The 23254-nt window shown below is 44.3% G+C and overlaps 1 long non-coding RNA gene across 1 annotated transcript; it reads right to left on the bottom strand.

Annotated features, from left to right (window-relative positions):
* Positions 1 to 16455: 16455 nt before the first annotated feature.
* LOC309366009 lies at positions 16456 to 17075 on the bottom strand. The gene is made up of 2 exons (XR_014166389.1): positions 16855 to 17075; positions 16456 to 16595 (listed from the first exon to the last, which is right to left on the bottom strand). It is a non-coding gene; the product is annotated as an uncharacterized lncRNA (long non-coding RNA).
* Between the last annotated feature and the right edge of the window lie 6179 nt (positions 17076 to 23254).

Below are 23254 nucleotides of genomic sequence, written 5' to 3'. Positions count from 1 at the left end.
ATTGGATGTCATGTATTGAATCAGAACACAGGGGCTGAGAATCCTTAGTCCAGACTTAAGCTCAGGCAAACACAGACCACTGAATACATAATATCCTCCAAGTGTCCCAATTTTCCAGAAACATTCCCAGCACCGTCCGTACGGCACCAAAGCAGCGTCGCCAGCAAACCACTATATACAGCACAAGTGCGGCGTTGCTACGTGCAGCGCATGCGTCATACATAGCGACGCTGCACATGCACCCTACATAGCGATGCCTGCCCTGGGTGTTATGACGCCTTCCTTCGCCCCTGATAACATGGAGACTAGCACTGCCCCATGGCCAATGTGCCTACAAGCCATGTTCCATCAGTGTGTGCATGCTGTTGTGTATGTGCAAATAACTCACCCATATGAGAAGGATCGCTTCACACACTGGCTGGGTAAAAAAATATTGTGTGTGTATGGAGGGGGCACAATGGGCAGGGTTGTGGGCTAAGATCTGGTTATTATAAGCAATAATTTAAGAACAATTTACCCCTGCTCTCCTCTTCCGGGCCTCTGCTTTGATTCCGTAAGCTTTCGTGACCTCACCCCAAGTGTACTGAAGATTTGTCACGTCCATAAAATGGCCACTTTTACAATTCAGTCACACCCGCCTTTCCATGTGGTCCCTGGAAGGTTCGCTGTGGGTCAGTACAGTCCAAATATGGTTAGTCTGCCCTGAGGTAGGAGGCCATTAGAAAGACCATCTGCCTTATGGCCTACAAATCCAGTCAGAATGGACAGCTCTGAGCTGCATGGACCAAATGGTCTGACTTCGTATAAAGCAATTAAAAAGCTAAAGGGACCCCTGACCATTAGGTCCAGTTGTGGCCGACTGCAGTTGCGGCGCTCATCTCGCTTTATTGGCCGAGGGAGCCGGCGTACAGCTTCCAGGTCATGTGGCCAGCATGGCTAAGCTGCTTTACCTTTCCACTGGAGTGGTACCTATTTATCTACTTGCACATTGACATGCTGACAAACTGCTAGGAGGGCAGGAGCAGGGACCGAGCAACGGGAGCTCACCCTGTCACAGGGATTCGAACCGCCGACCTTCTGATCGGCAAGTCCTAGGCTCTGTGGTTTAACTCACAGCGCCACCTGCGTCCCTCATAAAGCAATTACATATGTCACAAATGGTCCTCAGAAACTTACCGGAAGAGCTTGGCAGAAATTGCAGCCACGCACCCCATTCAGCATATAGGAATCATGCGTCTATCCCATGGGTCACCAAACTTTTTCAGCAGGGGGCCGGTCCACTGTCCCTCAGACCTTGTGGGTGGCCGAACTATATTTTAAAGAAAAAAAATGAACAAATTCTTATGCCCCACAAATAACCCAGAGATGCATTTTAAATAAAAGCACACATTCTACTCATGTAGAAACATGGCCCTCCGTGGGCCGGATTTAGAAGGTGATTGGGCCGGATCCAGCTCCTAGGCCTTAGTTTGCCTACCATGGTCTATCCCATCTGTCTCTTGAGGTCAGTGGCGGAGGAAGAGGAGTGCGGAGTGAACACACTGCCCCCGGCAGTGCGATCCCGGTAGGGTGCCATTGCGGCTACACCCCACCGGTGCTGGGTGCCACGCCCCTGCAGACGGTGCGCCACGCTCCCAGAGCATGCACCAGCCCCACCCCTGCCTACTCTCCGCTCCCCTGGTGCCGGAGCGTGAAGATCCGCCACTTCTTGAGGGTTTTTTTTTTTTTTTTTTGCTAAATAGTATGGCCACTGGTCCCATCACCTCCTGGCAAACAAAAAGGGAAGAAATGGAGGCAGTGAGAGATTTTACTTTCTTGGGCTCCATGATCACTGCAGATGGTGACAGCAGTCACGAAATTAAAAGATGCCTGCTTCCTGGGAGAAAAGCAATGACAAACCTAGAGAGCATCTTAAAAAGCAGAGACATCACCTGGCCGACAAAGGTCTGTATAGTAAAAGCTATGGTTTTCCCTGTAGTGATGTATGGAAGTGAGAGCTGGACCATAAAGAAGTCTGATCGCTGAAGAATTGATGCTTTTGAATTATGGTGCTGGAGGAGACTCTTGAGAGTCCCATGGACTGCAAGAAGATCAAACGTATCCATTCTTAAGGAAATCAGCCCTGAGTGCTCACTGGAAGGACAGATCCTGAAGCTGAGGCTCCAATACTTTGTCCACCTCATGAGAAGAGAAGACTCCCTGGAAAAGACCCTGATATTGGGAAAGATGGAGGGCACAAGGAGAAGGGGACAGCAGAGGACGAGATGGTTGGACAGTGTTCTCGAAACTACCAGCATGAGTTTGACCAAACTGCGGGAGGCAGTGGAAGACAGGAGTGCCTGTCGTGCTCTGGCCCATGGGGTCACGAAGAGTCGGACATGACTAAACGACTAAACAACAACAACAACAAAGTATTGATGGTCCAAACCTCTGAGCTCTGCTGCCTGAGTCGAAACGAGCGAGGCTTCCTTCGTTGCGCAAGCATGCCACTTATGCGCACCCTCTGAGCAACGGCTTCTCTAGAAGAGCTTTCTCCACTTGGTGGCATCTGCAGTGTCAAAATGAATGGGCGGAACAAGAGCAGGTTGGATGGCTTGCAATTCAGGTTCTGCGTAGCTGAACGTCAACGAGAGAGAGAGAGAGAGAGAGAGAGAGAGAGAGAGAGATGGGGGGGGGAATCCCAAGTTTATAACCCCCACCATGCACACCCAATTCTTTCCACTTTCTTGTCATGGATATATTAGCGAGCCGCGATGCATGCTAATTAGAAAGTTGGCTGTAACAAGAGTTCCTCTTGTGAATCCATTTAAGGACCAATTGTTTACTATCTATTTCTGTAAGTATAAAATTTTAATTACGGGAGTGACAGGAACTGTGTGTGATACAGTGCTCTGCATTCATCACTGGGAGAGGACCAGTTGCAGGAGCTGTTTGACTTTGGAGGGATCCTGACGCGCCTGCAATGCTGAGCAGCAGGTGCCCCATTAGTATGTACAGAAAAGCAATTAGGAAGCATATTGGATGAATGGGAAGTGCATTAATATTAGCGAGTGCATTTGTCAGTGGTTTTGATGCGAGACTCTCTCTTTTCTTTATGGAACATTAAGATTGTGCCTCTCATAAATTCTCCCCTTAAATTGCCATCTGTTCCCTTGTCATGCAGGAGCGAGGTGGAGAGGGAGAGAGAAAAGTTTTTTTTTTCTTGACAAAAAAAGGAAAGAAAAGAAAAATCAAAACAAGAGAAAGCGGAAGGAGCCGCCACCACTTGGAAGGATTTTGGGATTCACAATTGAGGCATCAGATGTGCAAAGTAATTACCTTTGAATGTGGTGTTAACTGTTGGGACAGCAGCTTCCTCCCTCCCCAGCCCTCTCTTTCAGTGATTAATTTTTTCAATTGTTTAAATAAGTTTTCCCCCCGATTTAAAAAGCTATATGATTAATTTTTTCAATTGTTTAAATAAGTTTTCCCCCCGATTTAAAAAGCTATATGATTAATTTTTTCAATTGTTTAAATAAGTTTCCCCCCCGATTTAAAAAGCTATATGAAATAGTTGCCATTGGACGTCATAGCGGTTGCAAGGAGAGGGAGAGAGACAGGGAGAGAGATGACTGGTTTGCCATCCTTTCCCCTGAATGGAAGGGATTTCTTGAGGACTAGTGGGTTTTAAAGTTCTCAGGGATTCAAGGAGAGTCTCGATGTGCTCCTACCTAGAGCTTCTCTGAGCTCTAAGCAGAAGGAGTGCACCAGTCGGCTCTAAGCAAAAGGAAACATACCGTACTTTCCCGTCTATAAGACGCCCCCATGTAATAAGATGCCCCCTATTTCTGGGGACTCAAATTTAAGGAAATGGGGAGAGATGGCACAGAGTTGTTGAGCTTTCTGGGGGGGGGGGGGTTGCCAAAAATTGCTCACCTGCACACATCACATAATCCACTGCTCTTCTGTTCCATTGCCGTCAGAAGCTGCCAATCACCCGCCCAGCTGCCGGAGCGTCAGCCAATCAACACAACCCATTAACACAGCAACCAATAATACGCACAATAGCTGCCAACAGATGCGACAGCAACCAATCAAACGTCCACCCTATGCAATACCCATGTATAAGACAGCCCTCACTTTTTAGCATTTCTTAAAGAAAAAACATAGTCTTATACATGGAAAAGTCTGGTAATTAATTTCTCTTTCTTCAAAGATTATTTTAAGTGATGTGGGGTAGGATTTCATCATTGGAGACTTCAGAGCTCGTATGATCAGCGGCAGTACAGTGGTAACTTGCTTCTCAAACTTTATCCGTTCCGGAAGTCCGTTCCAAAACCAAAGCATTCCAAAACCAAGGCGTGTTTTCCTTTGGAAAGTAATGCAACATGGATTAATCCGTTCCAGACTCTTAAAAACAACCCCTAAAACAGCAATTTAACATGAACTTTATTATCTAACGCGATCATTGATCCATAAAATGAAAGCAATAAACAACATACTGCAGTCGCACAATCAATCAATCAGTAGCTGAACTGGGTTCCACACAGTCACAAAAACAAAACAAAACACAAAAGCCACAAAAAACAAAACAAAATAAATAGCAAAAAGAGACAGACCTCAGCGTAACATTCTAAACCGAAGTGTGGCACCCAAATTGGAAGCGTAACACTCAAAACGGAGCACGTTTGGCTTCTGAAAAAAATTCGCAAACCGGAACACTTACTTCCGGGTTTGCAGTGTTTGGCTTCCAAGTTGTTTGAGTACCAAGGCGTTTGAGAACCAAGGTACCACTGTACAGGGGAATCCCCACTTACACAAGTGTTCCATTCCTGGTTGTTCTGCACACCAGCAACATGCACACAAGTCTGTTCCTCCCCATTCTGCCCCGTCCCCCTTTGGTGCTGAAAACGCCACTCATGCAAGTGCTGATCACACAAAAGTGGCCTGTAAATGCTGCTGACTCCCAGTGGCTGAAAGGGAAGCCTGGAAAAGAGAAGCCTGAGAGGAGATATGGTTGTTGTTGTTGTTGTTTAGTCGTTTAGACGTGTCCGACTCTTCGTGACCCCATGGACCAGAGCACGCCAGGCATTCCTGTCTTCCACTGCCTCCCACAGTTTGGTCAAACTCATGCTGGTAGCTTTGAGCTGGCCAACCATCTCATCCTCTGTCGTCCCCTTCTCCTTGTGCCCTCCATCTTTCTCAACATCAGGGGCACTTGGAGGGTCTGAGATTCTCATTTTGATCTTTTTCTTTTCCATTTGCAGATTAATGAGGAACAGGAGAGAGTGGATTTATGAGCAGCTACAAAAAAAATCTGGAATTAGACACCTGTCCATCCTAGCCTCATTCTGAGTCAAATTAGACCCTGTTTGAGTTTGCGACAGACTGAGTATGCTGCATTTGAAATTCTGGTATGGAGCAGAAGACTGGCAATCCCTTCCAATATGGTGGGGCAATCCCTTCTAATATCCCTTCTGATATGGTGGGGGTTACAAAAACTGTTAGGGTTTTCCCTGTCTTCCTTTCTTGAGAAACCCCCTCAAGATTTTTAGCGTTCCAAAACAATTGTTGTTTAGTCGTGTCTGACTCTTCGTGACCCCATGGAGCAGAGCATGCCAGGCACTCCTGTCTTCCACTGCCTCCTGCAGTTTGGTCAAACTCATGCTGGTAGCTTCGAGAACACTGTCCCACCATCTCGTCCTCTGTCGTCCCCTTCTCCTTGTGCCCTCCATCTTTCCCAACATCAGGGTCTTTTCCAGGGAGTCTTCTCTTCTCATGAGGTGGCCAAAGTACTGGAGCCTCAGCTTCAGGATCTGTCCTTCGGAGATATGGTAGCCATCTTCAAATCTCTGAAGGGTTGTCACATGGAGGAAAGAGCAAGCTTGTTTTCTCCTGTTGTGGAGGGTAGGACTCGAACCCATGGCTTCAAGTTACAAGAAAGAAGACTCCCACTAAACATCAGGAAAAACGGGGGGTGAAATCCCTAAAAAGGATGTTACTTTTTTCTGTATGCCACAACAGCTGAGAGAATATTACTAGCGAAGAATTGGAAGAAACAAGATTTGCCAACTATCGAAGAATGGCAGATGAAGATGATGGACCATATGGAACGTGCCAAACTGACTGGGAGACTCTGTGAGCAGAGAGAAGAGACGGTGGAAGAAGATTGGAAGAAGTTTAAAGAATATTTGGAAAAAAAATGTTAATATTTAAATTTTAGAATAGCTTTGGAAGTGGATATAGGTTGTAGGGTTAGAAGTAGAAGATAGTGTATTTTAAAATAGTATTATTTGTGAGTGAAAAAATGTGAAGATTTTTATGGTAAAAGTAAGCATCATAAAAAATGGTTAAAAATTATGATATATGTAAACTGCTAAATGTGAGGTAAAATGAAAATCAGATGGGGGGACTTGGGGAAGCTCATTTAACAATGTTTAGAAAATATAAGGATAAGACAAGAATTTGTTTGTATTGTTTGTTTTTCTGTTTTGTGTTGTTTAGTTGTGAAATTTTTTTGGGGGAAAAATAATAATAATAGTGCCACTGTATTCTGCTCTGGTCAGACCTCACCTGGAGTACTGTGTCCAGTTCTGGGCACCACAGTTCCAGAAGGACACTGACAAACTGGAACGTGTCCAGAGGAGGGCAACCAAAATGGTCAAAGGCCTGAAAACGATGCCTTATGAGGAACGGCTAAGGGAGCTGGGCATGTTTAGCCTGGAGGAGAGGAGGTTAAGGGGTGATATGATAGCCATGTTCAAATATATAAAAGGATGTCACATAGAGGAGGAAGAAAGGTTGTTTTTTGCTGCTCCAGAGAAGCGGACACGGAGCAATGGATCCAAACTACAAGAAAGAAGATTCCACCTAAACATTAGGAAGAACTTCCTGACAGTAAGAGCTGTTTGACAGTGGAATTTGCTGCCAAGGAGTGTGGTGGAGTCTCCTTCTTTGGAGGTCTTTAAGCAGAGGCTTGACAACCATATGTCAGGAGTGCTCTGATGGTGTTTCCTGCTTGGCAGGGGGTTGGGCTCGATGGCCCTTGTGGTCTCTTCCAACTCTATGATTCTATGATTCTATGAAACATCAGGCAAAGCTTTCCAACAGCAGGAGTTGTTTGACAGTGGACTCTCCTTCAATGCATGTATTTAAGCAGAGGTTGGATGGCCATCTGCAATAGATGCTTTAGTTGAGATCCATGCATTGCAGAGCGTTGGACTAGATGACCCTTAGGGTCCCTTCCAACTGTACAATTCTGTGATTCTTGTGGACTAGGTGGGCCATCAGAGCTCTTCTTATGATACATAGAACCTTTTCTTATCAGAAGCAGCAAGGGGAAGTTCTTCATGATCAATGAGAGTTTCATAAATGTTTTAGAGAAGGAAAGGGGAACCCTCAGGCTTGGAGGTGAAATGTGGTCCTCCAGGCCTCTATCTGGCCCTTGAGACTCTGCCGTGGGAATGGCGCACCCAAAATACTTTGCAAAGGATTAATGCTGTGCCATAGAATCTTGTGATGTCACACTCACACACACACACTGAAGCAGGTTTTCTTTCAGTTCGTTCAACAGTGTGTAGGGTTGCCATATTTCAAACAGCTTTTTTGGCAAAGTTGCTGAGCTTTTATTGTTGTTGTTGTTGTTGTTTAGTCGTTTAGTCGTGTCCGACTCTTCGTGACCCCATGGACCAGAGAACGCCAGGCACCTCTGTCCTCCACTGCCTCCCGCAGTTTAGTCAAACTCATGCTGGTAACCTCGAAAACACTATCCAACTATGAACTATGCCGAGCAGGGCACCAAAGCTATGAACTATGCCGAGCAGGGCACCAAAGATGAACAGGTCATAGTGGAGAGTTTTGACCAAACGTGATCCACCTGGAGGAGGAACCGGCAAGCCACTCCAGTATCCCTGCCAAGAAAACTCCATGGACAAAGACAACAGAGCTTTTATTAGTTCTGCCTAAAGTTGACAAAACCACCCAAAAGCAGTTTTTTAGCTATTTTTATGGAGTACAGTAGTACCTCGGGTTACATACGCTTCAGGTTACATACGCTTCAGGTTACATACGCTTCAGGTTACAGACTCCGCTAACCCAGAAATATTACCTCGGGTTAAGAACTTTGCTTCAGGATGAAAACAGAAATCGTGCTCTGGTGGCATGGCGACAGCAGGTGGCCCCATTAGCTAAAGTGGTGCTTCAGGTTAAGAACAGTTTCAGGTTAAGAACAGAACTCCGGAACAAATTAAGCACTTAACCCGAGGTACCACTATACAGTCATAGTGGTATATCTCGGGTTATAGCCGCTTCAGGTTGCATTTTTTCAGGTTGCAGACTGCGAAACGGGTTACTTCCGGTTTCGGCGGTCATGCACAGAAGCACTAAATCACGCTTTGTGCATGTGCAGAAGCGCAGGCGCAGCTTGCAAACACTGTGGGTTATGAACGTGCATTCCGCATGGATCACGTTCACAACCTGAGCGTTCACTGTATCAGCAAAAATGGAACTGCCGACACGGAGCTGCTATGCATCCGGATTTCCCCAGACATTTTCGTTTACCAATTTCTGCCCAGACACTGCTGCCGACTGCAGTATTCCGGATACGTCCAGGAAATCCCAGACATATGGCAACCCTAACTGTATGCAAGAGTTTTAACTGAGAACAGCAAGTGTGTTTGTGTTATGCTGCTGCCTGCCTCAGAGTCTGTGAAATATCAGGCAGCCTCAGATACAAATTCATGCAAATATGTTTCAGTAACGTTAAGTATTGCCTGCCTCTCATGTACGGTCAATCTGACGATAGCGGGTGCAGCAAGTAAAAGTCATGTGTTAGATGGTATATTACACCAGTAAAACTTGCAAAAATGTATAAAATATGTAAGAAATGTTGGAAATGTAAAGAAAAGGATGGCACTTTTTACCATATGTGGTGGGAATGTAAGAAAGTGAAGAGCTTCTGGGAATTGATATATAATGAACTGAAGAAAATGTTGAAATATACATTTGTTAAGAAACCAGAGGCCTTTCTTTTAGGAATTATAGGAAATGAAATAAATAGAAAGGATTGCAAACTTTTCCAATATGCAGTAACAGCGGCAAGAATATTACTGGCCCAGAAATGGATACAGGAACAAGTACCAACATTGGAGGAGTGGAGAATGAAGCTGATGGACTATGCAGAACTTGATAAACTGACTGGGAAGATCAGATATCTACGAGATCAAAAGTTTATTGAGGACTGGGGAAAGCTAGTGGAGTATTGGGAATGTATAAGTGATAATGAAATAACGTTAGTGGCATTTAAAGAAGCTCTGTAAAAACTTAATAAATATTGTAAGAAAGAAAAACAGGTGTGGAAGGGTATGTTAAAAGGCATTAGCAAATTCAGGAAATGTGTAATTAAAAAGTTTAATTTGGATGATTGTCAGAGAGGCTGAAGGAAGTCCAAAAACGAGAAAATTTGTTAAAGTTGTAAGGTGGTGTGATATGTAATTTTCTTGATGAAAATTAATAAAAAAAATTATTTTTTTAAAAAAGTAAAAGTCATGTGTTATTTTTAAACTTTGAAAGCAAGTGTGGCATGGTTTTCCTAGGAGAAAAGAGAACTATTAGAAAGGGTCAAACAACCCAGGGCAACTTCCACACAACTCAGCAAATATAATAACCACACAGCCTGTAGCTTTCATTGCCCCTGCTCTGTGCATCCCTGTAGTTTTCTAAACAGGCTGGAATATGTCCTTCAGTTGTGATAGTATCTCTTTAATACTTAGAGGAAGGATGGAGAATATGCCTGGCTACTCCCAACACTGTTATGGGGCTGTTTGAAGATTGCTGGCAGGGTAATGTGGCTCTCAAACTGGAAACACACACACACACACACACACACACACCGATTCCTGTTTTTAGAGAGCACACAGGGCTGGATTTAGGTTTGATGAGGTCCTAAGCTACTGAAGGTAATGGGGCCCTTTATATGTCCAGCTGTCCTTTGTCAACAACAAATTGTCGCTTTTTTTGTATTACAAGAAATCAATCAGTAGGCATAAGACCAGGGGTCCCCAAACTAAGACCCGCGGGCCGGATAAGGCCCGCGGGACTCGTTTACCTGGCCGCAGTGACCCCCACTGCCCGCTGCCACCACCCGCTCTTACCGGCACTGCACTGCGTGGCTGCCCACTTCTGGGTCAGAGGAGCACCAGAAATAACTTGTGCGCATGCGCAAGCATTATTTGCGCATGCACATTATTTCTGGTGCACATCTGGGTTGGAGGAGGCCCATGCACATGCGCACAAGCTATTTCTGGTGCTCCTCCAACCCAGAAGTGAGCCGGAAATAGCATGTGCGCACGCATATGGGCACTCACTCCCCCGCCCTCCGGCCCGCTGCGTGATCGGCACTGGAGACACCGGCCAAGGCGCGGTAAGTTTGCTGACCTCTGCATAAGACTCATACCCTTAGTCTATGCTGCCTGATCATCAGTCTACAAGCACTCTTTAATATTAGATAACAGGTACAACAGCTTGACCTACATTCAACTGTGCTGCCCTGCAGTCTGCAGCTGCATGCTGCATGTTGCCCTGCAACCAGCCCATGCAGAATGTAGGCACCCTGTATATAGAAATGAGCAAACCAGTGATATTTTAGGGAGCAGGCTAGCAGGCGGGGTCCATTACTTACATCATAGGAGCCTACAGAACACAAAACACTGTTTCTGTATGTAGGTTTTATTTTATTTGTTTTTTATCTTATATTTTGGAAGTGTACATCCAGGTTTTTTTCCTTTAATTTTTTTTGGGAGGTCCCCAAGAGAGTGGGGCCCTAAGCTATAGCTCTTTTAGCTTATACGTAAATCTGGCACTGGGAGCACAGTACAGTGGTACCTCGGTTTTTTAACATCTCCGTTGATGAACGTTTTGGTTTTCAAATGCCCAAAACCTGGAAGTAAATGTTTCCGTTTTGGAACACACCTTGGAAGTCAAATGGCTTCCGCTGAGTGTTTCTCAATTCTCCCAATTAAATTTGCAGACTGCCCTTGGTTTTCGAATGTTTCGGAACTCAAACGGTCTTCCAGAATGGATCACGTTTGAAAACTGAGGTTCCATGGTACCTGCTTCCGTGGATGTACATGATGTACTCCTGACGAGACGCTGCATTGTGTAGAAACACTTGAGAGGTCTCTTCTTTAAAAAATAAAATAGAATAGAATAAATGAAGAGCTTGCAATTGCTGTCCTTGATGGAGGCATCCACCCAGGCTGCTTCGTAAATTAAGCTTATTTTGGTGAACGCTTGAGGCAAGCGTTCTCTCCTTTGCTTGCTTGTTTGATAAATTAGCAGAGCGAGGAAAAGACTAAGAACACCTTGATGGACTACATGGAACTGGCGGAAATAACTGGCAGAATCCGAGACCAGGGAGAAGAGTCGGTGGAAGAAGATTGGAAGAAATTTAAAGATTATCTACAGAGACATTGTAAAATTAAGGAATGTTAGAAGGATGCTGGAATGAAGTTATGTGGTTTTGGCAGTAATGTTACAAAGGAGTATGTAAAAATGGATTGTTAACAGGTGAGAATGTAAAGTTACAATATATTAAGATAAATTATTAAGATAAAAACAAAGATGGAAAGGATTTGCTGAATTAACTAACTGAACTAGAATACAAAAAAGGGAGGTGTGAGGAGGTCAAGGAAACAAGCAAATGAAAGATAAGGTATTGAAAAATTGATTTGTTTTTAATTGTTTTTATTTTTCAGTATTTTGTATTTTTTGTTTTATTTTCTTTTATTTTTGTAATTTTGTTGAAACTTCAATAAATATATTTATTTATTTTTTTAAAAGAAAAGACTAAGAACACCTAACTGGGGGCACATATTATTTCTCTGGGGGAAATCCTAACCTCAAGATACCTGTTCTGCAGCGTCAAATTCTGCAGCATCAAATGTCTCAACGGACTTTTTAAACAGCAGGTTCAAAACTCACCTACGCAACCTGTTCGTTGGCCCCTTTGTTCACTTTGCGGTCAGCCGCAAAGTCTCTGGGAGGCGGAAATGTGTGGTTCACTCGTTGCCTTTTCTGGGACATTCTCTAACATCGCCTTGGCAGAATGGAAGTCCCTGCTAGTCGTCTCCTGCCTGTGTAGTTAGTAACACCACAAGCTTCAGGTCAGAAAGCAGGAGATTTTTGTGGTAGCACCACCCTAGCACAGACCCACCCTAGAAAGTAGCAAGTCTCAACACTACCACCACCCCCACTTTGCATGGCTCACCTATGAAGGTTTAAAGCACAGGTGTGGTAAATGGGTCCAGCTGGCTGGTCTCTCTGTTATCCCTTCCTCCAATCCCAATGGGCCAAGTTTGGTATGTGGGCGGGGCTGCACGCTTGTCAACCTACTGGTCGCCATAATGTTAGGTGACCCACATAACATATCAACGACCTGCTACGCAAGGGTCTTTGCGAGACCTGACCACTTGTGGAGTGCTATGCACAGGCCTTTCCGAGAATTGATGATCATGTGATTGATATTCTTGTGGAACCTTTGTACAGTCCTGATGGGTGATAGTTGTGAAGGCCTGTGCTTGGGACTTGCACACCCATTTCTGTCCTCCATCCAGGCCACGGAAAGAGGCATTATCAGAATTGAGTGACACAACCCAGCCAGGCTAAAACTCTTGAGGAAGGGTACAAACCTGGGGAGGTGAGAGGTGTGGAGAAGAAGAAGAAGAAGAAGAGTTTGGATTTGATATCCCGCTTTATCACTACCCTAAGGAGTCTCAAACTGGCTAACATTCTCCTTTCCCTTCCTCCCCCACAACAAACACTCTGTGAGGTGAGTGGGGCTGAGAGACTTCAGAGAAGTATGACTAGCCCAAGGTCACCCAGCAGCTGCATGTGGAGGAGCGGAGACGTGAACCCGCTTCACCAGATTACAAGTCTACCACTCTTAACCACTACACCACACTGAGAAGGGTGTGATGAAGTAGGAAGAGTAGCCTTACCTTACCAAATCCTGAGGGACAAATGGAGAGGCTTAGAAGGCTACATCTGCTCCCCAAACCTTAGGTTCCTTTCCCATGAACAAGCTTTTTTGCTGCATAACTTTTATTCATTTGCAAGCCTCCTACCCCCATGCCACACACATGTATTGATCCGGCAGTGTAAATTGTAAACCAGAAAAGACTGCATTTAATCATAAGAACAACAACATGTTATTATTTATACCCCGCCCATCTGGCTGGGTTTCCCCAGCCACTCTGGGCGGCTTCCAACAGGAGATTAAAAATATATTAAAACATCAGTCATTAGAAACTTGCCTAAACCGGGCTTCTAAATGTCAGATAGTTGTTTATCTCTTTGACATCTGGTGGGAGGGCGTTCCCCAGGTTCCACATGGTGAAGCTGAGGCTCCAATACTTTGGCCACCTCATGAGAAGAGAGGATCCCCTGTAAAAGACCCTGATGTTGGGAAAGATGGAGGGCACAAGGAGAAGGGGACGACAGAATACGAGATGGTTGCATAGTGTTCTTGAAGCTACTAGCATGAGTTTGACTAAACTGTGGGAGGCAGTGGAAGACAGGAGTGCCTGGCGTGCTCTGGTCCATGGGGTCACGAAGAGTCGGACACGTCTAAATGACTAAGCAACAACAACAACAAATGTCCTAAAAGCTGGTGCATAACACTGATGATCAAAGAGCTTCACGTTCAGTTAAATTCACTTGAGAATCCTGGGGAGGCCAAATGCTATGAGTTATTGTCTAAGTATCAGTTAATGGACACCCACAGTAAAATTTTCCCTATCAAATAATGCATCCCTGAGCTACATAAAGTTCTTTATCTACTTCCCCTCCCCCCTCCCGCCTATGATTTCAATGTGGCTAAAGAAAATACCTAACGCTCTGGTTGTCTGGCTTCCGTGGTGTTTCTTTTGTAAGTGACATTGCCTAATGTTTTTTTAATGGATCTTTAAATAATTTATCCTTAAACCTTTGTTTAATGGATTTTTTTTTTATTCCAGAGTTTGATACCTAAAGAGCCATGTCTGACAATTCATATTTTGCACTCTGACAATTCCTCCTCCCAACTCCAGTTAAATTAATAGTCGGCTTTCCGTGCTTTCAAGCTTAATTATAAGAACTCCTATTTAAGAGAAAGGTATTTATGTTGATACTTAATCGCTATTTGTGCAATGCGTGATTCACATCTCACTTTACGAGACGCATGTAGGGCTAATCCTTTTTAATATATATATATATATATGGGGGGATATGTTTGGCAGAATTACTTGATTTGATACAGCAGCAACACTTCTCATTAAGTTCACTAGAGCTGAATGATTTTAAGGGTAACACTTTAGCAGAGGCAACTCATAGCCTTGAGGACCCTGGAGAGAATAAGAATGTCCCAGCTGGGTCAGACCAAAGGCATGTCCACTCCAACATCCTGTTTTTCATAGTGGCCAACCAGATGATGAAGCGAAGCCCACAACCAGGACATTATGAAGGATGGAACAAGCTTGTTTTCTCCTGCTCCAGAGGATAGGACACAAACCAATGGCTTCCAGTTGCAAGAATAGAGATTCCATCGGGTAGAACTTTCTGATGACAAGAGCAGTTCGAAAGTGGAATGGTCTCCCTTGGAAGGCAATGGAGTCTCCTTCCTTGGAGGTTTTTAAGCAGAGGTTGGATGGCCATTTGGCATGTATGGTCTAGTTGAGATTTCTGCATAAACCTCAGGGTCCCTTCCAATTATTTGATTCTAGGAGTCTGATTCATCCACAGGGCAGTTCACAACATAAAAAATACAAAACAAGAACAGAAAACACATAATAAAAACAATAACAATAGCAATAACAAACACAATCTAAAAAAACCCCCACCCCCCAGCAAGCATATTTATTTTTTATTTTTAAATGAATATTTATTAGCATTTTCAAAAAAGGAAAAAACATATAAAAACAAAGACAAAATATAAACAAAAAGATAACAAAAATCCAAAACTTAAAAACAATTAAAAACACTTAAAAGTTCAAATACTTATTTTCTTTTAACTTGTTTCTCAGACCTCCTCACACCTCCCCTTCTTGTATTCCAATTTAAATTATTAGCTCAGCAAATCCTTAACTTACTTCTCCATTTTGACTTAATTTAATTTATTCTAACATGTTATTATTTTACTTTTCTTCTTTCTTCCATTTCCTCAATTTATATTTACAAACCTTATTTTCGTTTAGTTTAGACCATTTTAATAACCAGCAAGCATATTTAAAAGGACATAGAATGTTAATCCTCCAAAGGCCTGGTTAGAGACAAACATTTTCATCTCTAACTCATATAAAGATATGCAATGAAGGGGCCAGGTGGGCCACCCTAGGGCTGCATCAATAGGAGTATAGCATCTAGATCAAGGGAAATAATAGTGCCACTGTATTCTGCTCTGGTCAGACCTCACCTGGAGTACTGTGTCCAGTTCTGGGCACCACAGTTCAAGAAGGACACTGACAAACTGGAACGTGTCCAGAGGAAGGCAACTAAAATGGTCAAAGGCCTGGAAACGATGCCCTATGAGGAACGGCTAAGGGAGCTGGGGATGTTTAGCCTGGAGAAGAGGAGGTTAAGGGGTGATATGATAGCCATGTTCAAATATATAAAAGGATGTCACATAGAGGGGGGAGAAAGGTTGTTTTCTGCTGCTCCAGAGAAGCGGACACGGAGCAATGGTTCCAAACTACAAGAAAGAAGATTCCACCTAAACATTAGGAAGAACCTCCTGACAGTAAGAGCTGTTGGACAGTGGAATTTGCTGCCAAGGAGTGTGGTGGAGTCTCCTTCTTTGGAGGTCTTTAAGCAGAGGCTTGACAACCATATGTCAGGAGTGCTCTGATGGTGTTTCCTGCTTGGCAGGGGGTTGGACTCGATGGCCCTTGTGGTCTCTTCCAACTCTATGATTCTATGATTCTATGATTCTAACCCCATAGTTGCCTTTGACTGGACTTAACAATCCAGGGGTCCTTTACCTTTACCTTTTTACCTTGACGTATCTGGATTGAGCTTCAGTTTGGCTCTCATCCAGTTCATTACTGAGGCAAGACAATGGTCCAGCACTTTCACTCGCCTCACCTGCAGATGTGAAGGGGAAGTCGAGCTTGTGTGTCATCAGCGTATTGCTGACAACATACTTCAAAACTCAATATGACACCACTCAGTGGGTTTATGTCAATGTTAAGCAGCATAAGGGATAAAACTGAACCCCAAGGAACCCCACATTGAAGGCCCCACAGTGCTGAATAACACTCCCCAAGCATCACCCGTTGAAGATGGCCATCAGTGTAGGACCAGAACCACTGCAAAACAGTGCTGCCCACTGTGGCGATCACACAGGGCCCCTGGATGTTTTACTGTCTATTGATCCCTGTACCACCACTTTATTTCTCGCTGCCACCACCCAGGCCCTACCTGGTACAATACTGAGTCCAGTAAGGGTTAAATTGGAACATAAACTTCTGTTTATTCATTGCAGTTTAACAAGCGTGTGGTTTCATAAACGGTATCGGTCAATTACAATCATGGGGTGCCTATCCAGACCTATAACTTCCACTACCTGCTCTCACTCACTAAACCACCTCTCAGATACAGTGGTACCTCAGGTTACATACGCTTCAGGTTACAAACGCTTTAGGTTACTGACTCTGCCAACCCAGAAATAGTACCTCGGGTTAAGAACTTTGCTTCAGGATAAGAACAGAAATTGTGCTCCGGCTGCATGGCAGCAGCAGGAGGCCCCATTAGCTAAAGTGGTGCTTCAGGTTAAGAACAGTTTCAGGTTAAGAACAGACTTCGAGAACGAATTAAGTACTTAACCCGAGGTACCACTGTATTTACTTGTCTTCCTAGCCCCTAACTGTTCCTGACTCAGCTTATTTCGCTACACTAACTCAACCTACCCACAGACTCTATCCCAATTCACTCCCACTCCAACCAACCACCCAACTCCCAACGAACTGTCCTTTTGCCCCTCCCAGAGCTGGTCTTATAGTCCCTCTGGCTCCACCCCCTGGGTTCTGATTGGGTAACTTGTTTAACTATTTCACCTCCAGCACTCTCATATGTTAACATCACACCCACTGCCGGCTCCGATAGTCTCTCCTGGAGGGTACTGGCGTCAATTGTACCAAAAGTGATCGAGGAAGAAGTCAAGGAAGATTAACAGGGGTATATTACCCCTGTCCATCTCCTGAGAGAGGTCAACATATAAGGTGACCAGGGCAGTTTCTGTGTCAGCTGCTCCAGAAGGATACTATGGTTGAGGGCATCGAAAGCTGCTGAGAGGGAGAATTACACATTTCATGATTCCAACAATAGAAATATGTAGCAATTCATCATTATTCTGAAGAGTCCAGTGGCAGAGGGGCTTGCATGAGCAGCATCTTCCAAGCCAGTCCCACTGCCAGGACTAGCAAAGAGCAGGGAAGAATGAGACGACGTGTTACTTCAGCCTCCCTTCCCCTCAAGGACGCTGTGCATATTTTTATTTAATTTCGTACAAAGCGACGGCGCTGATTTGATGTGTTCCCTTCTCCCTCCTCTGTGTTCCTCTCTTTAAAAGTGTAAAGAGCCACATTTGGGATCAGAACAATGCAGGTAAAAGGGGTTCCCGCTGTGCACCTGATGTCTGATAGTTCTTATCTGCGCCACTGTTTGGCCCACCTGCTGGGGCAAGGGGGAGAGCTAAATGATGATGCCTTATACCTTCCCGACTAAAGACTAACACAGTCCCCAGCTGTGAGCATGTGATCAATTCTTAACTTTGGATTTTTTTTTATTTTTGTGGGGTGGGGAGGGGTGGTGGAAAACGAAAAAACAAAACCAAAACCCTGCTGCTGTAAGACACGCTCGCCTTCCTCTGCAAATGCCTCCTGCAACTCTGACATTAAAAGCTGGCTCTGATTACTCTTTGTGGGTCATGTTCTGCCATCACTGTCACAAGCAGTGTGCATCTGGTTAGCCACTGTGAGAAGAGAATGCTGGACTAGATGGGCTGTTGGTTTGATCCAGCAGGATCTTCTTAGGTTCTTGTGATAACAACAACAACAACAACAACAACAACAACAACAACAACAACAACACCTTTATCATTTATGTGCCAACCATCTGACTGGGTTGCCCTAGCCACTCTAAGTGGCTCACAACAAAATATTTAAAATGCAATAAAACACAAACCATTACAAATTTCCCTGAACAGGAAGTAGGAGGTTGTGGTTTTGTATTTTTTTAAATTGCTGCTCCAGGTCTTGGTTGGTACAGTTACCATACCTGAGGATCAGGCTCCCTAGCAGGTCTGTGGAATCGCAGTACAGTGGTACTTTTTTTTTTTTTTGTAGAGAAGTACTTTTATTTCCCCCTTCATGGATCACTGCCTTGTTGTGGTGAAGGGGCTTGAATAACTCAGAGAAGCTATGAGCTATGCCATGCAGGACCACCCAAGATGGTCAGGTCATAGTGGAGAGTTTTGAACAAACGTGATCCACCTGGAGCAGGAACCGGCAAGCCACTCCAGTATCCCTGCCAAGAAAACTCCATGGACAAAGACAACAGGCATATGAAAGTTATGACGCTGGAAGATGAGCCCCTCAGGTCGGAAGGCGTCCAACATGCTACCGAGGAAGAGCGGAGGACAAGTACAAGTAGATTCAGAGCTGATGAAGTGGCTGGGCCAAAGCTGAAAGGATGCTCAGTTGCGGATATGCCTGGAAGCGAAAGGAAAGTCCAATGCTGTAAAGAAAAATATTGCATAGGAACCTGGAATGTAAGAACCATGAACCTTGGTAAGTTGGATGTGGTAAAAAATGAGATGGCAAGAATAAATATTGACATCCTGGGCATCAGTGAACTAAAATGGATGGGAATGGGCGAATTCAGTTCGGATGACCATCATATCTACTACTGTGGGCAAGAATCCTGTAAAAGAAATGGAGTGGCCCTCATAGTCAACAAAAGAGTGGCGAAAGCTGTACTGGGATGCAGTCTCAAAAATGATAGAATGATCTCAATACGAATCCAAGGCAGACCTTTTAACATCACAGTAATCCAAGTTTATACACCAACTACTGGTGCTGAAGAAACTGAAATTGAGCAATTCTATGAAGACTTACAACACCTTATAGAAATGACACCAAAGAAGGATGTTCTTCTCATTATAGGGGATTGGAATGCTAAAGTAGGGAGTCAAGAGATAAAAGGAACAACTGGCAAGTTTGGCCTTGGAGTTCAAAACGAAGCAGGGAAAAGGCTAATAGAGTTCTGCCAAGAGAACAAGCTGGTCATCACAAACACTCTTTTCCAACAACACAAGAGACGACTCTACACATGGACATCACCAGATGGGCAGCATCAAAATCAGATTGATTATATTCTCTGCAGCCAAAGATGGAGAAGCTCTATACAGTCAGCAAAAACAAGACCTGGAGCTGACTGTGGCTCAGATCATCAGCTTCTTATAGCAAAATTCAAGTTTAAACTGAAAAAAGTAGGAAAAACCACTGGGCCAGTAAGATACAATCTAAGTCAAATCCCTTATGAATACACAGTGGAAGTGAGGAACAGGTTTAAGGAATTAGATTTGGTGGACAGAGTGCCTGAAGAACTATAGATGGAGGCTTGTAACATTATACAGGAGGCAGCAACTAAAACCATCCCAACGAAAAGGAAATGCAAGAAAGCAAAGTGGCTGTCCAACGAGGCCTTACAAATAGTGGGGGAGAGAAGGCAAGCAAAATGCGAGGGAGATAGTGAAAGATACAGGAAATTGAATGCAGATTTCCAAAAAATAGCAAGGAGAGACAAGAAGGCCTTCTTAAACGAGCAATGCAAAGAAATAGAGGAAAACAATAGAATGGGAAAAACCAGAGATCTGTTCAAGAAAATTGGAGATATGAAAGGAATATTTCGTACAAAGATTACCATAATAAAAGACAAAAGTGGAAAGGTCCTAACAGAAGCAGAAGACATTAAGAAGAGGTGGCAAGAATACACAGAGGAACTATACCAGAAAGAAATGGATGTCTCGTATACCCCAGGTAGTGTGGTTGCTGACCTTGAGCCAGACATCCTGGAGAGTGAAGTCAAATGGGCCTTAGAAAGCACTGCTAATAACAAGGCCAGTGGAAGTTATGATATTCCAGATTAACTACTTAAAATTTTAAAAGATGATGCAGTTTAGGTGCTACACTCAATATGCCAGCAAGTTTGGAAAACACAGCAGTGGCCAGAGGATTGGAGAAGATCAGTCTACATCCCAATCCCCAAGAAGGGCAGTGTCAAAGAATGCTCTAACTACCACACAATTGCACTCATTTCACACACTAGCAAGGTTATGCTTAAAATTCTACAAGGAAGGCTCAAGCAGTATGTGGACCGAGAACTCCCAGAAGTGCAAGCTGGATTTCGAAGGGGCAGAGGAACCAGAGACCAAATTGCAAACATGCGCTGGATTATGGAGAAAGTTAGAGAGTTCCAGAAAGACATCTACTTCTGCTTCATCAACTATGCAAAAGCCTTTGACTGTGTTGACCATAGCAAACTATGGCAAGTACTTAAATAAATGGGAGTGCCTGATCACCTCATCTGTCTCCTGAGAAATCTCTATGTGGGACAAGAAGCTACAGTTAGAACTGGATATGGAACAACTGACTGGTTCAAAATTGGGAAAGCAAGGCTGTATATTGTCTCCCTGCTTACTTAATTTATATGCAGAATTCATCATGCAAAAGGCTGGGCTGGATGAATCCAAAGCCGGAATTAAGATCGCCAGAAGAAATATCAACAACCTCAGATATGCAGATGACACAACCTTGATGGCAGAAAGTGAGGAGGAATTAAAGAACCTTTTAATGAGGGTGAAAGAGGAGAGCACAAAATATGGTCTGAAGCTCAACATCAAAAAAACGAAGATCATGGCCACTGGTCCCATCACCTCCTGGCAAATAGAAAGGGAAGAAATGGAGGCAGTGAGAGATTTTACTTTCTTGGGCTCCATGATCACTGCAGATGTTGACAGCAGTCACGAAATTAAAAGACGCCTGCTCCTTGGGAGAAAGGCGTTGGCAAACCTAGACAGCATCTGAAAAAGCAGAGATATCACCTTGCCAACAAAGGTCCATATAGTTAAAGCTATGGTTTTCCCTGTAGTGATGTATGGAAGTGAGAGCTGGACCATAAAGAAGGCTGATCGCCGAAGAATTGATGCTTTTGAATTATGGTGCTGGAGGAGACTCTTGAGAGTCCCATGGACTGCAAGAAGATCAAACGTATCCATTCTTAAGGAAATCAGCCCTGAGTGCTCACTGGAGGGACAGATCGTGAAACTGAGGCTCCAATACTTTGGCCACCTCATGAGAAGAGAAGATTCCCTGGAAAAGACCCTGATGTTGGGAAAGATGGAGGGCACAAGGAGAAGGGGACGACAGAGGATGAGATGGTTGGACAGTGTTCTCGAAGCTACAAACATGAGTCTGTCCAAACTGCGGGAGGCAGTGGAAGACAGGAGTGCCTGGTGTGCTCTGGTCCATGGGGTCACGAAGAGTCGGACACGAGTAAATGACTAAACAACAACAAACTTTTATTTTATTGTTTCATTCTGCTCTGACTGATCGGCAACAAAACTCTGGAAGTTAGTCGAAGAGACCGAATCCCATGTCCTTGTCAGACTCTTCAGACTCCTTCTTGGCCTCCATCTTGGCTAGGGCTGCTGCAGCGGGAGTTGCAGCCTCAACTGCCACAGGGGCAGCACTCACAAAAGCAGAGCGGTCAGCCAGGAAGGCCTTTACCTTGTCAGCTAATGGGAAAGAGTAATTAGTCTTTACAGCCACAGCCAGAACTTGTTTATATCCATTGATGATGGAGTGGGGCACAGAGGCAACTGTCGGGTAGCCAATTTGCAGGCACACACTGGCAACTTTGCGAACACCTTCCAAGAAGCATCCATGCAGGGTCTCTTCAGTGATGTCCAGGACTTCAGGGCTGTAAATGCTGCCATTATCAAACACCTGCTGGATGACAAGCCCAAAGGAGAAGGGTTAAGAACTTAATTCATTCTGGAGGTCCGTTCTTAACCTGAAACTGTTCTTAACCTGAAGCACCACTTTAGCTAATGTGGCCTCCCGCTGCTGCCGTGCCGCCACCGCCCGATTTCTGTTCTCATCCTGAAACAAGGTTCTTAACCAGAGGTACTACTTCTGGGTTTGTAACCTGAAGCATCTGTAACCTGAGGTACTACTGTGTACCCCATGTGGGGGCTTCCTGCATCTTGCCACTGGTGGTCGTTTTCTGCCCAGCTGGGCACAGCGGAGACCTGTGCCATGGTGGAACCCTCTCCTGGAGGTCAATGGAGAGTCACTTCTACCATATACCGTATTGGTCCGAATATAAGCCACACCTTTAAAAATGGAGGGAGAAAAAAAGAGAAAAATACCCGAATAAAAGCTGCTCCATTCCTCGCTTTTCCTGGCTGCATACTGGGGGGGAAGGGGGGACGGGACCGCGCTGCATTGCCGACACCCTTTCCCCTTCCTCGCTCTCTCCCTTCCCGGCCTTGGGGGAGAGGACAGGTGACTACGCACAGGGTAGGCGCCACTTTCCGCACTCCCGGCACTGTTTGCCCCTTGCTCCTGGCTGCATACCATAAGGTCGCCAATATAAGGTAAAGGTAAAGGGGTCCCTGACCATTAGGTCCAGGCGTGACCGACTCTGGGGTTGCGCGTTCATCTCGCTCTATAGGTCAAGGGAGCTGGCATTTGTCCACAGACAGCTTCCGGGTCATGTGGCCAGTATGACTAAACCGCTTCTGGCGAACCAAAGCAGCACATGGAAACGCCATTTACCTTCCCGCCGGAGCGGTACCTATTTATCTACTTGCACTTGTTTTTTTTTTATAAATATTTATTAGAATTTTTAGAAAAAGAATACAATAACAACACATATTATTACTTTGTTTTAACAAAATTTCATAATATCCTTAAACTTCCTCACGTCTCCCGCTCCCATTTACATCTTTAATAAATTTTTATCAAGCAAATTATCATCTTATTTCCAAATCTATAACCACTTGCTAAAATACCATAAAATAATTCTCCTACTAATTATTTCTCTTAATCTCTCTTGTCATCAATTCTTAATCTATTTTAATGATGGCCAATTATTTATAACCAAGCATCCTTCTTAACATTCCACTAAGTCACAATATTTCTGCAGGTAAATCTTGAATTTCTTCCAATCTTCTTCAATC

The sequence above is a fragment of the Podarcis melisellensis genome (genome assembly GCF_964234715.1).
Source record: "Podarcis melisellensis genome assembly, chromosome: 3".
In the NCBI taxonomy this organism is placed as follows: domain Eukaryota; kingdom Metazoa; phylum Chordata; class Lepidosauria; order Squamata; family Lacertidae; genus Podarcis; species Podarcis melisellensis.
Note: the sequence above shows the minus strand (reverse complement) of the source record. Positions and strands in the feature narration are given on the sequence as shown.